A 16745-nucleotide genomic window follows, 5' to 3' on the forward strand; every position below is an offset into this window, starting at 1 on the left:
GAAGCGGCACATAAGAAAAAGATATACGAAATTTTTAAAATGACAACTGTTAGTAGTGGCACTGAGATTTCTTGTTTCTGATTCAGATCTCAAGAGAGTTTTAACATATATATGTAGGAGGTCCAGTTAATTACTAATGACATATATATATATACATATATATATATATATATATATATAAAATGACAAAAGATATATATATATATACATTTTTTTTTTAATTTAAAATTTTTTTAGATCAGGCACAGTGTCTCAGATCTGTAATCCCAGCAATTTGGGAGGCCAAGGCAGATGGATCACTTGAGACTCAGTAGTTTGAGAGCAGAGTGGCCAATATGGTGATATACCCTGTCTCTACTAAAAATACCAAAATACTAAGAATACCAGGTGTGTTGACACATGCCTTCTACTATTAGCCACTTGGAGGCTGACGCAGGAAAATCCCTTGAACCAGGAGGAGGAGGTTGCAGTGAACCGAGATCTCACCTCTTTACCCCTCCCTGGGAGACAGAGTGAGGACTATCTCAAAAAAAAAAAAAAAAAAAATGTTTTTAGAGAAGAAGATCTCATGACATTGCCCAGGCTGATCTCAAACTCCTGGCTGGAAGCAATCCTCCCATCTTACCCTCCATAGTCAGTGAAATTACAGGTATGAGACACCAAGCCTGGCTGTACATTTTGTTTTAATCGATGTTTATTTTTGTTTTTTGTTTGTTTGCTTTTGGTTTTTCTTAAACATCTAAGAATGGATCTATAAAGTGTAAGTAAGTCATTTCATTTTGCCTATTTTTATCTTCACATGAATGGAATCACAAACCGTTTATAATTTTGATGCTTTTTTTTAATGATGCTTTTTTTTAATGATGCTTTTTATCCAAATCAATATTTTTGAGATTCATGCATGTTCGTATGTTATTCCAGTACCATCATTTTATTTTATATTGCTAAATATACAGTAACATTGGTATACTCACTCAATTTATTGTAATAGACCTTCATATTGTGTCTATCTGGGATTATCGAGGACATTACTTCTGTGAACTTCCTTGCACATGTTTCCTGGTGTAGATGTGCACAAATTTCTCTAGCATGTATGTACCAAGGTGAGAGGCTGGTTGAGACACTCACATAGAGCTGCTTAGGGTCAAGATACATCAATAGATCTAGAGCTCAAGGCTGAAGCCTGGCATAGAAAAATGGCAGACCACCCTGCCACCCCCCAACACTTAATGTCTTTCCAAGGTTTAAGTAATTGTTTCTTACCATCATAAACACTGACCATATAAAAACATCTGGATGGAGAGAACCATTTTCCATTTCCTATTTCTCACGAGGTAATATTTTTTTTTCAACTTCTGAGTTCCTTTCTCCTTCTCCCCCTCTTCCCCTCCCCTCCCCATCCCTTCCTTCCCCTTTCCTCCTTTTCCTTTCCTCCCCTTCTGTTTCCCTTCCCTTTCCTCCTTTCCATTTTTTTTTTTTTTTTTTGAGACAGTTTCTTTTGCTGCATTGCTCACGTTGAAGTGCAGTGGTGTGATCATAGCTCACTGCAGCGTTGAACACCTGGGCTCAAGCAATCCTAGGCCTGAGCCTCCAAAGTAGCTAGGACTGCAGGCATGCAGCACGATGCCCTGCTTATGAGATATTTTCTTGTTAGAAATGTCTTCAGAGCTGTTGCCTGTAATCCCAGCACTTTGGGAGACGGAGATAGGCAGAACACCTCAGGTCAGGTGTTTGAGACCAGCCACTGGTCAACATCGCAAAACCCTGTCTCTACTAAAAATACAAAAATTAGCCAGGCATGGTGGTGTGCGCCTGTAATTCCAGCTACTTAAGAGATTTAGGCAGGAGAATTGCTTGAACAATTTTTTTTGAAAACACACAGAGAGAGAGAGAGAGAGAAAATGTCACCGGAACTTTATCGTGAAGCAAATTGGAATTGGAAGAGTGAACCCTTATGGAGCCTGGGATGGCGAAACTTTGTTTTTCTCTCTTTTTTGTTTTCTTTTTTGAGACAGAGTCTCTCTCGCTCTATGGCCAGGCTGGAATTCAGTGGTGTGATCTCAGCTCACTGCAACCTCCTCCTGGGTTTAAGTGAGTCTCCTGCCTCAGCCTCCCAAGTAGCTGGAACTACAGGTATGTGCCACCACATCCAGCTAATTTTTGTATTTTTAGTAGAGATGGGGTTTCACCATGTTGCCCAAGATGGTCTCGATCTCTTGACTTCATGATCTGACTAACTCGGCCTCCCAAAGAGTAAACCTTTCTTATAGAAAAATCTTTATGTTGGTTCATGCCTGTAATCCTAGCACTTTGGGAGTTTAAAAAGCAACTTCTGACTCCCACGTTGAAGTGATTCTCATGCCTCGGTCTCTTGAGTAGCTAGGATTACAGGCATGAGCCACCACCCCTGGCAGGGCTTTATTAATCTTTTAAAGTTATTTTGATTGCAACTGATGATAAGATCTTTTAAAAAATCCTATGAATTAAATCTGTTCATTTTCATGGAAATTATGTAGAGATGGATTAGTAAATTTAAAAAATCTTATTAGTTGCCTTTATTGATAAGATAAATCGCATGTAATTCTTTTTTAAATAATTAAATTAAGGCACAGATTAAACCATCAGTAATCACAATTTTCAGCCAGGCATGGTGGCTCATGCCTGTAATCCCAGCACTTTGGAAGGCAGAGAGACAGCTGGATCACCTGAGGTCAGGAGTTCGATACTAGCATGGCCAACATGGTGAAACCCTGTCTCTACTAAAAAATCCAAAAATTTGCTGGATATGGTGGCACACACCCGTTGTCCCAGCTACTCAGGAGACTGAGGCAAGAGAATCACGTGAACCCTGGTGGCAGAGCTTGGCGGTGAGCCGAGATTGCACCACTGCACTTCAGCCTGGGTTACAGAGCGAGACTCTGTCTCTATTAAATAAATATATAAATTGTGCACATTAAGGTAGGTTTTGGTTGTTTAAGTTAAAGAAAAGAAGCAAAATGAATGACAACCCTACAGAAATGTAAGACCCAATAGGGCAGGAATTTTTGCTTGTTTTGCCCATTGACGTATATCTAGCACTTAGCAGAGTGCCTGGGACATAATACCTTCACATAAACATGTGAAAGATGGCAGAATATTCCACATTAAAATACACCATTTGGCATAAGGATTATTTTGAGCTAAAGGGACTTAAAAACAGCAGATACAAGAGGGGTGCTCTGATCTCCCGTTTTCCTTCTTAAAAGTAGGAGCTAGAACCTCCCTATAGATGATGTCTTCCCTATACCAGAAGTAAAGGAACATTCTCATTTCCAGAAATGGAGAGTCAAAGCCAAGAAAAACCTGTTTTAATAAACCTTATTAAACAAACCCTTACATTCTTAATTATTTTTCCAGCATTGACTGCCTTAGGCCAAGCCCCTTTGTCTTGTCATGTTTTCATTATTTACTATTTTGCCCAATTCAGTATGTAAGTTTAACCACTTCTCTGGGTTTTTATTCTTTTTCAGTTATATACCTAAAGTAACAGAGGTTGGATTTTTTACGTAATTAACACTGTGTTACGTCATCTTTCTAATTGACAAGAGTCTTTCTAATATATATTGCTATTAGTTTTTCAGCCACCAAAGTTAGATGATAAGCACTTATTAATCTTTTGAGGGGCCCAACTCAGGCGTTTATCAGGAACTCAGTCTTGACATAATAGCATCAATTATTTCATGACGGCAGAGCTCTCATGACTTAATCATCTCCTAAAGATCTCACCTCTCAATACTCTTGCACTAGGGATTAAGCTTCCAGCACATGAACTTTTCAGACATATTTATAACATAGCAGCCTGTGTTTAGCATTGTTAGAGGTCACAAAAGGAGGAACCCATGAGATTTAAATCATATATGATGAAGGGTGGTTTTTGCAGTAGCCATTCTCGGAACAAAAGAAGGTGGGAGAATTTCTTTAACCATTGCTGTTTTCTGATTACAGACCTCAGATAAAGATCGATAAGCCACTGAACACTGCCTGTATTGGTAAAATTAAAATGAAAAATAATAATGTTGATATTATCAGTTGCAATCAATGAGATATTATTTAAGTTTCACTGGGTCTGATATTTAACCAAAATAAAAATGTAAAAGGTTAGATGCATTTGACTTTAATATAATCAGAAATTACTGACATATATTACTCAAAGCAGTATATATTGGATACCATGAAAATTCCCTGTGTAGTCACACTTTCTGAATCCCAATTGCTCTAAACTGTTCTGAGGTAGTAATCATTTGACAATGAACGGAAGGGTATTACCTGGACCACAGGATCATTAGTTTAAAAACAAAATTGGCTAATGTGCTTACAAATAAGTAGATTTCCCTGATAGACATTCTTCCCATAAAAATTCTCTTTAGCTCCAAGAACAGTGATTTTCTTTTTCAGGTTTACATACAATAAAACTCCAAAATAATGCAAGTTATTAAATTAAATGAAATGCATTTCAAGGTATTTTGCTATATGGTTGTGATCTCATGGATGTTTTATAGGTTTTCTTTTGCCTTTCTTAAAAAAAAAAAAAAGCATGTGTCAGTTTTTGAACATGAACAATATTTTATCTTTTTACAATATTTTTTTAATTGGAGCAAAGAATGTATGTAATAACATGCCTTAGAAGGTGCTCCTGTTATTTGGGTCTGAAAACAAATCGTATGTGGATTTTAAAGGATAATAATAATACAAATAATAATAAAAGAAGATGAGGGACAAATATCCCTGGAAAATAAATATTTACCAAGACAGTGCAAGTTTAGCAATATTATTATCAGACAAAATGTTAACGTAAAGGTGTTCATGGGAATAGAGAGGGACACTGTAAGGACTTTTATTTGCAATGTGAAAAACCAGATATTCTGTAAAACTCTACTGAAGCAAAACACCTAAGAACTAGAGGAACTACAACCAACAAACTCTTACTCAGTTAACCAATTAGCAACAAGGGGCTGGCGGGTGTGGTGGCTTATGCCTGTAATCCCAGAACTTTGGAAAGTCAAGGCGGGTGAATCACCTGATGTCAAGAGTTTGAGATTGGCTTGGCCAACATGGTGAAACCCCATCCCTAGTAAAAATACAAAAATTAGCCAGAGAGGTGGTGTGTGCCTGTAATCTGAGCTACTCGGGAGGCTGGGGCAGGAGAATCACTTGAACCTGGGAGGTGGAGGTTGCAGTGAGTCGAGATCATGCTACTGCAGTCCAGCCTGGGTGACAGAACACACACACACACGCACACACACACACACCAAAGAAAACAAAAGCAAAAACAAACAGAAAAAAGAAGAATTCCCAGAAGCCCATCCAGAACAATGAAATTTAGAAGCTGAAACTAGAATGACAGCACATCTTTGATTCTCTGGAAGCAAATACCATTATCAGGATTCTGAGTTCTGGGAATTAAAGTCTGCCCCTTGGGAAACAGAATTCTACGTTCTTAAAAGTGAAGACACAGCATGTGGGAAGTAGAAAAGTTAGTTCATTTTTAAAGTTTTCTTTCTTGTTAAAGAGTAAGTGTGCTAATTACTTTGTTAAGCACTATCCTATGTAGCTGTTTAACGTGCCATGCTTACAGGCATGTAGTACATTCTACGTCCTTGTACTGTAACCAAGATATCTGTGCTGGACATGCTCTCAGTCATGTCCCAGTTTTCCACTGCTTTTACCTGTTTAGAAAAGTTTTAAGTTGTTAACCAATCAGGTTTTAGTTTAGATTGTGAGGTCTCGTGCCAGCGAATGGAGATCACACACAGCAGTAAGGAGAACCCCAAATGCATAAGTAATAAATTTGTGTATTCCCTTTGTTCTTTGACTTTGTTCTTCCTTCCTGCAGTCCAGGAAGTAAAAATTGTGTTGCTGAAAGATCATTTGTCTCAGTGCTAATTTTTCTTTGCAGCATCGAGCATCCTTTTCCAACATCTATTTCCAACATAGCATAAAGCCAGGAAGCTTTGAAAAAGAGTAGCATGGAGAAAAAAAGGAAAAAAGAAGAAAAAAACTAGTAAGCATCCCTGGTAAAAAAGACTTTGTTTGTCTCTACAGGAAATTTGACTCTGAGGAGGTAGATGAAGAAAATTTGCCCCAAAGATTTAACCCTAAATATAAATGAAGTCTGGAGCTCCAATGATAGCCACCTGAAATTAAATTGACCCAGGCTTATAGTGCCCCCTTGTGTCTGATGAAGACAAACACAAACCCCTTCAAAGCATTATGAATCCAAGCTCTTTACATCTACACACATTATCTATGTACAAAGCAATTATTTACTAATACCTATTTTATGCTAAACACTGTCAGGAACTTTGAATCTTTAAGTATAAGGTCATAATAAATGTCACAATAAAAAAAAATAGACACTATGGAGAGTTAGGCTTATAAGCAAAGAAGAGCCTTCTATGTCCTCCTAGATCCCTGGGCAAACAAAGGATTTCAGATGTTGAAATTATTAGAGTATAAAAATTACTATTTACTAAAAGTTTAATGAAATAAAAAATAAAGTAATAAAACAATCAAGCTGCAAGGGACAATCAAAACCAGGCACATTTGAACAAAACAGAACAAAATAGAACTTTGCTAGACTCCATAATGATAAAATAAAAATCCAAAAATAAGATGTAACATTCAAAACCTTATATGCACTTGACTACAGAACCACTATTATGTCAATAAATAACTGGCAGAATTAGGAGAAGTTCAAATGTACAATTGTAGGGTACCTTTCAATATTCTATATGAGTGTTAAACATTCATATAACAAGCAAAGAAAACTATTGACGGTTGTCTAGGATTTGAAGAAGACAATAAGCAAATTTGATCTATCTATGATTTCTTTCATTTGACACAAAAAGCATTCATTCTTTTTTTCAAAACACACATTGGACAATTTCAAAAACAAATTAACCCTGGTTTCAGAAAAAGTCACAATAGATACTAAAGGATAAATTTCATATACATTATGCTCTTTTATCATAACATAATTAAAGAGCAATATATAATTTCTCATACTTTAATGAGCATCAGAAGCAAAAGTTTCATTCTTTTTTTACGATAGTAAAAATAAGACAATCTCCTCCTATTTTAGGAAACTATTAATCACATTCTTAAATACCACAGATTATACTGGAAATCATAAGGAAAAATATATAATATTATGAAATAAACTTGAATGATAACACATATGAAAATTTTAGGATGTACCTGAAGTGGTAATAAAAGAAAAAAATATATAATACTAAATGCATACATTAAGAAACAAAAAGGCCAGGCATGGTGGCTCACATCTGTAATCCAAGCACTTTGGAGGCCAAGGTGGGCAGATCACCTGAGGTCGGGAGTTCAAGACCAGCCTGACCAACATGGTGAAACCCCGTGTTTAAAAAAAAAAAAAGAAAAAGAAAAAAGAAACAAAAATAAGTTACATAAACTAGATATTCAACAAGAGAAGCTTAAAAGGAACAGAAGAGTAAATAAAAAGAAAGTAGAAAGTAGAGAAATTTTAAAAGAACAAAAGTTAATTAAATGAACAAAGCGGAGATGACTTGTAGGCTAAAGCTCTTTGTTCTTTGAGAAAACATTCAGAAAGAGAGCATATATATGTACAGCAAGTAGTTACAGAAATTAAGAAACATAAGTACAAAAATGGAGATATAAAGAATGTCAAGAGAATGCTATGTGTAACTTTTTTTTTTTTTTTTTTTTTTATGTTTAACTTTTAAAAAAAAATAACCTCAGTGGAAAATAATTTTTTTTTTTTTTGAGACGTAGTCTAGCTCTGTCCCCCAGGCTGGAGTGCAATGGCCCTATGTCAGCTCACTGCAACCTCTACCTCTTGGGTTCAAGTGATTCTCCTGCCTCAGCCTCCTCAGTAGCTGAGATTACAGGCGCCGACCACCACACCAAGCGAATTTTTATATTTTTAGTAGAGATGGAGTTTCACATATTGGGCAGGGTGGTCTCGAACTCCTCACCTAAAGTGATCCGCTCACCTTGGCCTCCCAGAGTGCTAGGCATACAAGTATGAGCCACTGTACCCGGCCAGAAAATAATTTTTGAGAAAAAAAGAAAATTAAGTAATATACAAGCTGAGTAAACAAATTTTGATTAAGAAAATAAGGTAGGCAGTTAAAAAAAAAATTCCTATGTCTTTCCACCCAAATGTTGCCAAACCCAGTCAAAGTTTTCAACTTTTAGTGAATTTTAAGGAATAGATGTTGTCTTATTTTTTCACTTTATTTTTTTCTGAGATGCAGTGACTATATACAGGCATGATGGCAGCCCCCTACAGTCTCCAACTCCTGAGTTCAAGTGGTCGGTCTGTTTCACCTCCTAAGTAGCTGAGACTACAGGGACACGCCACCTCGATTGGCATACCTATTTTACAGAGTCTGTTACAATAGAAAAATAGCTCTACTACTCACATTTTTCTTTTGAAACTGTATAATATTATTAGCAAAACTGAGAATACAAATTTTAAAAAGGAAGAAAGGGAGAAAGAAAGAAAGGAAAATTATAGTTTTGTGTCACTAATGAACATTCATGTTTTTTGGAAAAAAATCTCCTATTAGAAAAATGCAAACCAGGAGAAATTACAGAGACAATGTTGTTAAAATAAATAGTATATGATATAGGTTTTATTCTAAGAATAGAAGGAAGTTTAGCATTATGAATCTGTCAGGTTAAGAGATTAATAAAGGATGGCCCGGCACGGTGGCTCCTGCCTGTATTCCCAGCACTTTAGGAGGCCGATGCAGGTGGATCACTTGAGGTCAGGAGTTTAAGGCCAGACTGGCCAACAGCAAAACCCTGGCTCTAATAAAAATACAAAAATTAGCCAGGCATGGTTGCACGCACCTGTAGTGACAGCTATTTGGGAAGCCGAGGCAGAAGAGTCGATTGAACCTGGAAGGTGCAGGTTGTGGTGAGCTGAGATCAGGGCACTGCACTCCAGCCTGGATGACAGAGTAAGACTCCATCTGAAAAAAAAAAAGAGAGATTAATAAACTACATGATCATCTCCAAAGATACCAAGAAAACATTTAACAAAACATAAAACTCTATCATTATAAACATTTAATAGAGTAGAATGAGAAGAGAACTTCATGAAGAAGTAGCTACAGTGAGTACATCACTTAATGGTGCAGTTTTGGAAGGATTCCCATAGAGTCGGAAGCCAGACAAGTGTGGTGTGGAACTACTCCTATTCAACATGGCATCACAGGGTTTGGCCAATACCATGAGATAGGGACAGGTAGTCAGAAGGGCAAAGATTCACTAAAAAAAGATCATTATCTTTGAAAATAACAAAATGGTTAAGGTGAAAGTCCACAGGATTCTATAAACAATTAGATCAAATAAGAATTGGAATTAGTGGGCATAGGCTGGGTACAGTGGCTCAAGCCTATAATCCCAGCACTTTTAGAGGATGCACAGATCACAAGGTCAGCAGATCAAGACCATACTGGCTAATACAGTGAAACCGTATCTCTACTAAAAAATACAAAAAAAAATTAGCTGGCCATGGCGGCATGTGCCTGTAGTCCCAGCTACTTAGGAGGCTGAGGCAGGAGAATCACTTCAACTGGGAAGGCAGAGGCTGCAGTGAGCTGAGATTGTGCCACTGTACTCCAGCCTCGGTGATACAGCGAATCTTTGTCTCAAAAAAAAAAAAAAAAAAAAACTAATTGGAATTAGTGGGCATAAGAACACCATACAGAAAATAATGGCCGTTTATACAATACCAATTACCTATCTGAAATCAAGATATTATAGAAAAGCCAGACATTACAACAGCACAACAGAATCTAAATCCAAGATTAAACATCCCAGATGCATAGGATAAAAATTATGAAATATCATTGAAGTACATATAACAAGAATCACTTTAAAATAAGGCAGGTATATAGTGTACTATGTTTATGTTTTGTGATTATTCAATATACTAAAATGTTCATATATTCTACAAATCCTAAAAGGATGGTTTTATAAACTATTGAAAAATTCAATGCCAAGCAAGCCTTAATGAATATTTTGTAGAGCACTGTAAAATTCATATCAATGAATGAAAATTGTAAAGACGATTATGAAGAAAAAGGAAAAGAACAGAGTGATGGACCTTTACTTAGTGCTATATATGAAGACACACAAACCTACACTGATTAAAACAATGTGGCATTTGTTCCAGATATAAACAGAAGGTGAGTAGAATAGAGCGAGGTATTTCTGCAGTTTTTTGGGAGCCTCTTTGGTGACATACTCTAACTGCCTAGAGATAGCTCTTCGCTGGATGCTTTAAGTCTGAGTCTCAGCTTCTGTATCCTTGGGAATGAGGGGGTTGGAGACAGTGAATAATATTAAAATATTTATGTGATCCTAAACTCAACTCACACTGTTTGCTACAGGAATCTGGTTGACTCAAGTTGGTGTTTTCATTGTAGAAAATGGAGACTTCATCTACATACATGGCGTTGGGGTGCTGAAGCAAGATAAAGAGAGAAGCATCCCTGAAGACCAGAGAGGCGTTAGTTGAGTGGGTGCATACTGTGATATGGGGAGAGTACTATAAAAAAAGAGACAGATATATACTGTACTATGTTTATGTGCAGTACTATTATTGGCAGAGGGAAAAATGGAAATCTCATCGATCATTTGAAATGCAAGGTTTTGTTTTTACATGTTAAATTTATTCCTTACAGTTGCCAAAAGATAATATTTTTAGTGTAAAGAAGGGACCCTGTAGCTAACTTGCCTAAGTCAGAAAGCTCTCTGCCATGTATTAGATGTAGGACATTGAACGAGTTATTATTTATTTTTTTCTTTCATTTTTTTCCAGCTACATGGGGTTTGCATGGACAAGTTATTTTAAACTTCACTTGGTATATACTCATGGGTAAAAGCGGGATAACAGGATATACACAGTGGTTCCGATAATCCCAGCACTTTGAAAGGCTGAGGCAGGCAGCTCACGAGGTCAGTTCGAGACCAGCCTGACCAGGATGGTGAAACCCCCTCTCTACTAAAAATACAAAAATAGCCGGGTTTGCTGGCGTCCGCCTGTAATTCCAGCTACTCAGGGGGCTGAGGCAGAAGTATCGCTTGAACCTTGGAGACAGAGGTTGCGGTGAGCTGAGATCCCACCACTGCACTCCAGCCTGGGCGGCAGAGCTAGAGTCGTCTCAAAAAAAAAAAAAAAAAAAAAAAAAAAGTGGGTAACAGTGGACAGGTATGTATGTCTTAAAGCTGACATTAGTATCTGGAAATCACTTAGAAATGTGTGTGTAAAAAAAAAAAAGAAAAACTCGTAAGAGTTGTCAGCTACATGCATCAACGGCTGCATTGTCTTTCTTGCACCTTAGGTGCTTCTGCCTTCGTAGGAACCTTTATTAAAATAGTCATAGGAAGATTAATATATAATGTCTTTTTGACTTAAATGTTCATTTTTTTATGACTTTAGAAGAAATTAAAATATTTCATAAGCCTCTAAAAGTACTGTGAGCCCTAGGCACTGTGTCTGATGTTTAATGGAGGACGGTCCTGCGTGTACCTTAAGATGATTTAAAAATATATATACATATATTAAATTGGGGCATAATTATTCGCACACATTCACATACACACATACCCTGATCCTCACACGAAGAGTCCTACAGGCGTGAGAACAATAAGGGAGGTGCAAGAAAGGTCTCCTTGGAGTTGGGAAGCGTATTTTCAGCACTAGAGAAAAGGGGAAGTGGCAGCTCCGGGAGAAGTAAGCAGGAGGATGCTGAGAGACTGAAGTTGAAATTTTCTTCCTGCTTCCTCACTCTTCCCGTTGGTTTGAGCCGCCTGAAAAACCCTTGTGAGGGGGAAAAAGATCAAGGGAGGACTGCTGCCTGGCTTCTCTGTCTTCAAAATTTTCGGTCCTCAGTATTTTTGGTTTTGAGACGGAGTCTCAATCTGTTGCTCAGGCTACAGTGCAGTAGCGCGATTTCGGCTCATCACAACGGCCGCCTCCCGGGTTCAAGCGATTCTCCCGCCTCAGTCTCCCGAGTAGTTGGGACTACAGGCGCGCGCTACCACGCCCAGCTAGTTTTTGCCATTTTTTAGTAGAGACCGGATTTCACCGTGTTAGGCAGGATGGTCTCGATTTCCTGATCTCGTGATCTGCTAGCCTCGGCCTCCCAAAGTGCTGGGATTACATGCGTGAGCCACTGCGCCCGGCCAGTCCTCTGTTCTTACACTGTAAAGGACTCAGCAGATGTTCCAAGTCTCCAGTGTCCGGCGGTCTGGTGGCTCCAGAAGAGAGGGGCCGGGTCGGCGGGGACTGGGAACCATCTGTCGGCGACCCAGAAGCAACCTTCTGGAGACGCGCGCCGCAGTGACGTAAAACGTACGGGACGCCCTATGAGGGAGCCAGATGGACGTAACGTGGCGGCGGCGTAACGTGTGGCTCTGTAGTCAGGACACGGAGGGGCGTGGCCGGACGAGCCTATGAGGAGGCCGGCGTTTGGGGCGAGGGTTGATGGGATGACCGTAGAGGGAGCCGGCGTGGAGCGGCACTACCCGTCCTGACTCCTTTTCGTGCCTGCGTAGCTGTACCGGAAGTAGGATGGCCGCTCCCATTTTTCAGGACCTCTTATCTTCGGTTTGAAATTCTGTGCGATCATCCGGCTTTGTGTGGCCATTTAGTATAAGCATTTTAGGGCAATTTCACGTCCTTTAAAATAAAGTTCTCCAAATGTGCTCTCCGGACCAGCAACATCAGCATCACCTGGATAATTCAGAAGTATAAATTATCAGGTCCTACTCCAGATCTAATGCATCAGAAAAGTTTTGTTATTGCTTCAAAATACTGTTTACCTTAATAATTCAGATGCTAGAGAAGCGCTTTCAAATGGCAGCTTAGCATAAACTAACCTGTTTTTAACATCATGACCAAAACCAAATTAGTGTTGAGTCCTTACCCACTCAGACCTTTCTGCTGGAAAGTAAAGTGAAAATAGGTGGGTAGGTAGGTAGGTAGGTAAGTAGAGGTCTATAAAGGGGAGGTCTTAGAAGAAAGATTTGGATCAACAATGAATGCAGAATTACAATACGCAGGTTTTATTAATTATAACTTTTTACAATCTTACTGCCATCTTCTCATTCAGACTTTTCCTAGCAAAGGTAGTCCTTGATAACTAATGAAGTCCCAGTAACTACGTCTGTAACTGAAGTAAATTCTATTTTTATTTTTATAAACTTAAAAAATTAACATGAACAAGTGAAAACGCCTTGTTTAGTTTCTTCTCCTCAGTAATTGATTGATGAACCAGTGTGTAGCAAATAAGGATGAGTTGGATTTGTGTAGAATATATACATAGTCAATCATTTTCAGGTAGACGAGACTTCATAAGTTCTATTGATAGATTAGTACTGTCAGTTATTTTAAGTATTAATTTCTCTTCTGCTTTCATGTCTGTCCCCTGATTGAAGAAATAAGGTGGGTTTAGTTATTAAGTGCCATTTTGCCATCACCAGTATTTTCTATACAAAGAGGATTCTTTTTACATGTGCTTGTATAATGAACTATTGGGAATCTCTGCTTCAGTTCTAGCTACACTTTAGTAGCATTAAGATCTAATAAGTCATGCTTAGTCAAGAAATATTACTGACTAATGTGATCTTTGTTTCAAATTCTCCCACTATTCTTCTTGGGTGGGATTCAAATGTTCAAAAGCTCAAATTCTCTCCCTTTTATTTTTGACCTGAAAAGATTTGAACACTCTGATTTTTATTTTAACTTGGTGAAAAGGAAAATATGATAACTGTTAAATAGTGCTAAATGCTTACTAAAGGTCCATCACTGTTTTAAGAGCTTTACAGGAGCTATCTCAATCCTTAAAATAACTTTTAGAAGTGATCTACTATTATTATCCTCTTTGTATAGATGAGGAAAGTGAGACCCAGAAAACCTGAGTGACTCTTTCAGTTTTGTGACAACTTATTACTGACCTCTCTTCCTGTGGTTATAGATATTTGTGCACTTTAATTACTTCAGAAATTATGTCATGCGGCAAATACTATTTGAGAGTCTACCATGTTCTTGGAACAGCCTTGGGCATTAGGAAACCAGCAGCAAAAAAAAGGTGAACTCCCTGTTTTTATGGACCTTACAGTCTTCAGGATCAGGAGGGGAGGCCAACAGTAAACAAATTTAAGTTAGTCAGTGCTAAATATAGTGAAAAGGAATGCAAACAGCAAGTTAAGAATGAACATAGAAGGATGTCATTTTACATTTGCTGGGCAGAGAAACCTCTCAGGTGTGGTGACATTTTCATCAATCTACTTAATCCAAAACCCATGAAGTGTAAGAAATATTTGAGTTATTATTTGACAGGTATTACACACAACTGAGACACCAAATATATGACAAGGTCTGTGTACTCATGGCCCCTTTTTGTTTTCTCTCTGCCTTTCTACCACATTCTGCTATAAGTTTCTGTTAGGTATCCAAGCTCTTTTTCTCCCTTTTTTTGTAGCAGTCTGCTTCTTCCATTCCTTTTCTGAGTCCTTTTGAATTTCTCTCACCATTTTTCTCATGCTGTCCCCAATCTCCTAAAAAGTAATTATAACTTGGCTGTAATATTTATAAAATATCGTTTGTATGTATAAATAATATTTTTAAGTTTTAAAACAAAATGTTTTATTTATTACTAAAAAAATAGAATATGTTTGCCTTGATGCAATGAATTTGGTAGTTACTGTATGAGCCCAAGTTAATTGACTTTCTTGAATATTTCCAAAGTATAAGAAACACTTTTTTAGGCTTTGTGAAAGACAAAGGAAAATGAAACAATTAGTTGTAAGTCTCCTTAACTGATGGCTCCAGGAGATCAAGGACCACCTTTTTTCTCTATGTATCTGCAGTGCCCAAGCCAGTGCCTATGGAATGTTGCACACTTCATGAAATTCCTTACAAATCCTTCATGTCTAATTTCTTCTATTTGGTTTCTTTTCTTTATACCTCTCTCTGCTGAGTCTTAATCTATTAATCTTATAAGTGAAACTTTTTTTTTTTACTACTAATCATTAATCTTAAGTTTTATAAATTATTAACCGCTTTAACTTCTTCTACAATTTAAATTTCATCAATTTGTTTTTTCCATTTTTTAAAATATTTTCATACTCTACAGTATTTTCTAGGATTTAAAATTTTTATTATAAGTACAAATTTTTCTGCTTTAATTTATTGTTTTGTTTTAAAAGGCCAAATCTGTTTGTTCAACATTATAACAACAAACATGCACTAGAGAATTGCTTTACAGCCCGCAGTTTAAGATTTCTCAGATGAATTAATACGTTCAGTGCATATTTTTAGAAAAGTACCAGCTATGTGCTGGTCTAATGTTTTATATATACACTGTAGAGACACTACTTGATCCTTTACAATATCAGGGAAAAGACCATCAGGATATTATGAGGGGATTTTATTGGGCTTTGTCTCTGTGGATAGTGGTCCATTGTAGCCTGAATTGTCAAAATTCTTAAAGGTTCTACCATTTATAAAGGTATTGGAGCCAGGTGATTGTATATTTGATTTCTATATAGTCTTTAAAGCACAAATGTTTTTTGCATTCAAGTATTTCCAACATAAAAAAAAAAAGATATAGTGGTTTTAAATTATGTTCGCGAATTTTTTTTCTGCCTTACCAAGTTTTTATTTTTACATAATTTTTATGTATTAAAAAGAAAAGCATAATGACCAAATATTACGAGGGACTAAAGCAGGACTAGAATAATAAATTAATCACGTAAGCCTGGAAAGCAGATACTCTCAATAATATTGTTATAACACACGCTCCTTCAAGTATCATACCCTAACCCATAGTAAAGACAATGTACTATGAGCGTAAGGTGGAACCTTCTCTGCAAAGCCAGATGACAAATTTTCGTCTCTAGTGAGAAATGGCTCTAAGTTATAAGCTTCAGGATCAACATGCCTTAAGAGTGAGAAGGTGGGGGTTGGGAAACTCCAAGGACCCTTCAGCATGGGAGGATTCCATTCAGGACGGTGCCAGGTGATTCAGATTACTCTACCCAGGCTTTTTTAACAAAAACAATCCTCACCCTTTAGTCATCTTCCTTGGCCCTTCTTCTCACTTCCAGGGCCTTCTCATAAGCAGCTTACTTACTTTTTGTAAAGTCAAGCACCAGAAAATGGACTGATGGAACAAAACAGAAATGTTTAACAACTTTGACATAGGGGCTTAGCACCTCTATCTGAGCCCCAGGGGTCCAGGTTGGGGCAGGGCTGGATGGCCCTTCTCTAACTGGTAGTGCATTTTTTTCCAGGTGCAAGACAGGGCGAAAGAGAAACCTGCCCCTTAACAGGACTGAGGCATACAGACCTTATGATGTTTAATGTCCAAATGTTAGACATGGATGAACCTTGAATGAGATATGAGGAACAGAGGGATTGGGGCAGACTGTTGCTTTGTGTCTCAGGTCTTGGATCCCCATGGGAGGATGTTGGGTATAAAGTAGCTTAGCCCTGATGGCCCCTGCCACTTCTGGCATGCTTGTCACAGAAACGTGGGTCCTCAATTGAAGTGCCTTCAGAAATTGAAGATGTAAACTACTCTTTGCAACATTAACTCCTATCATGATACAAAAAGAAAAAGAGAAAGAGAAAGAAAGAGAAAGAAAGAAAGAAAGGAAAAGAAAGAGAAAGAAAAAAAGAAAAGAAAAAG

This window comes from Cebus imitator, unplaced genomic scaffold (assembly GCF_001604975.1).
Source record: "Cebus imitator isolate Cc_AM_T3 unplaced genomic scaffold, Cebus_imitator-1.0 Scaffold335, whole genome shotgun sequence".
Lineage (NCBI taxonomy): Eukaryota > Metazoa > Chordata > Mammalia > Primates > Cebidae > Cebus > Cebus imitator.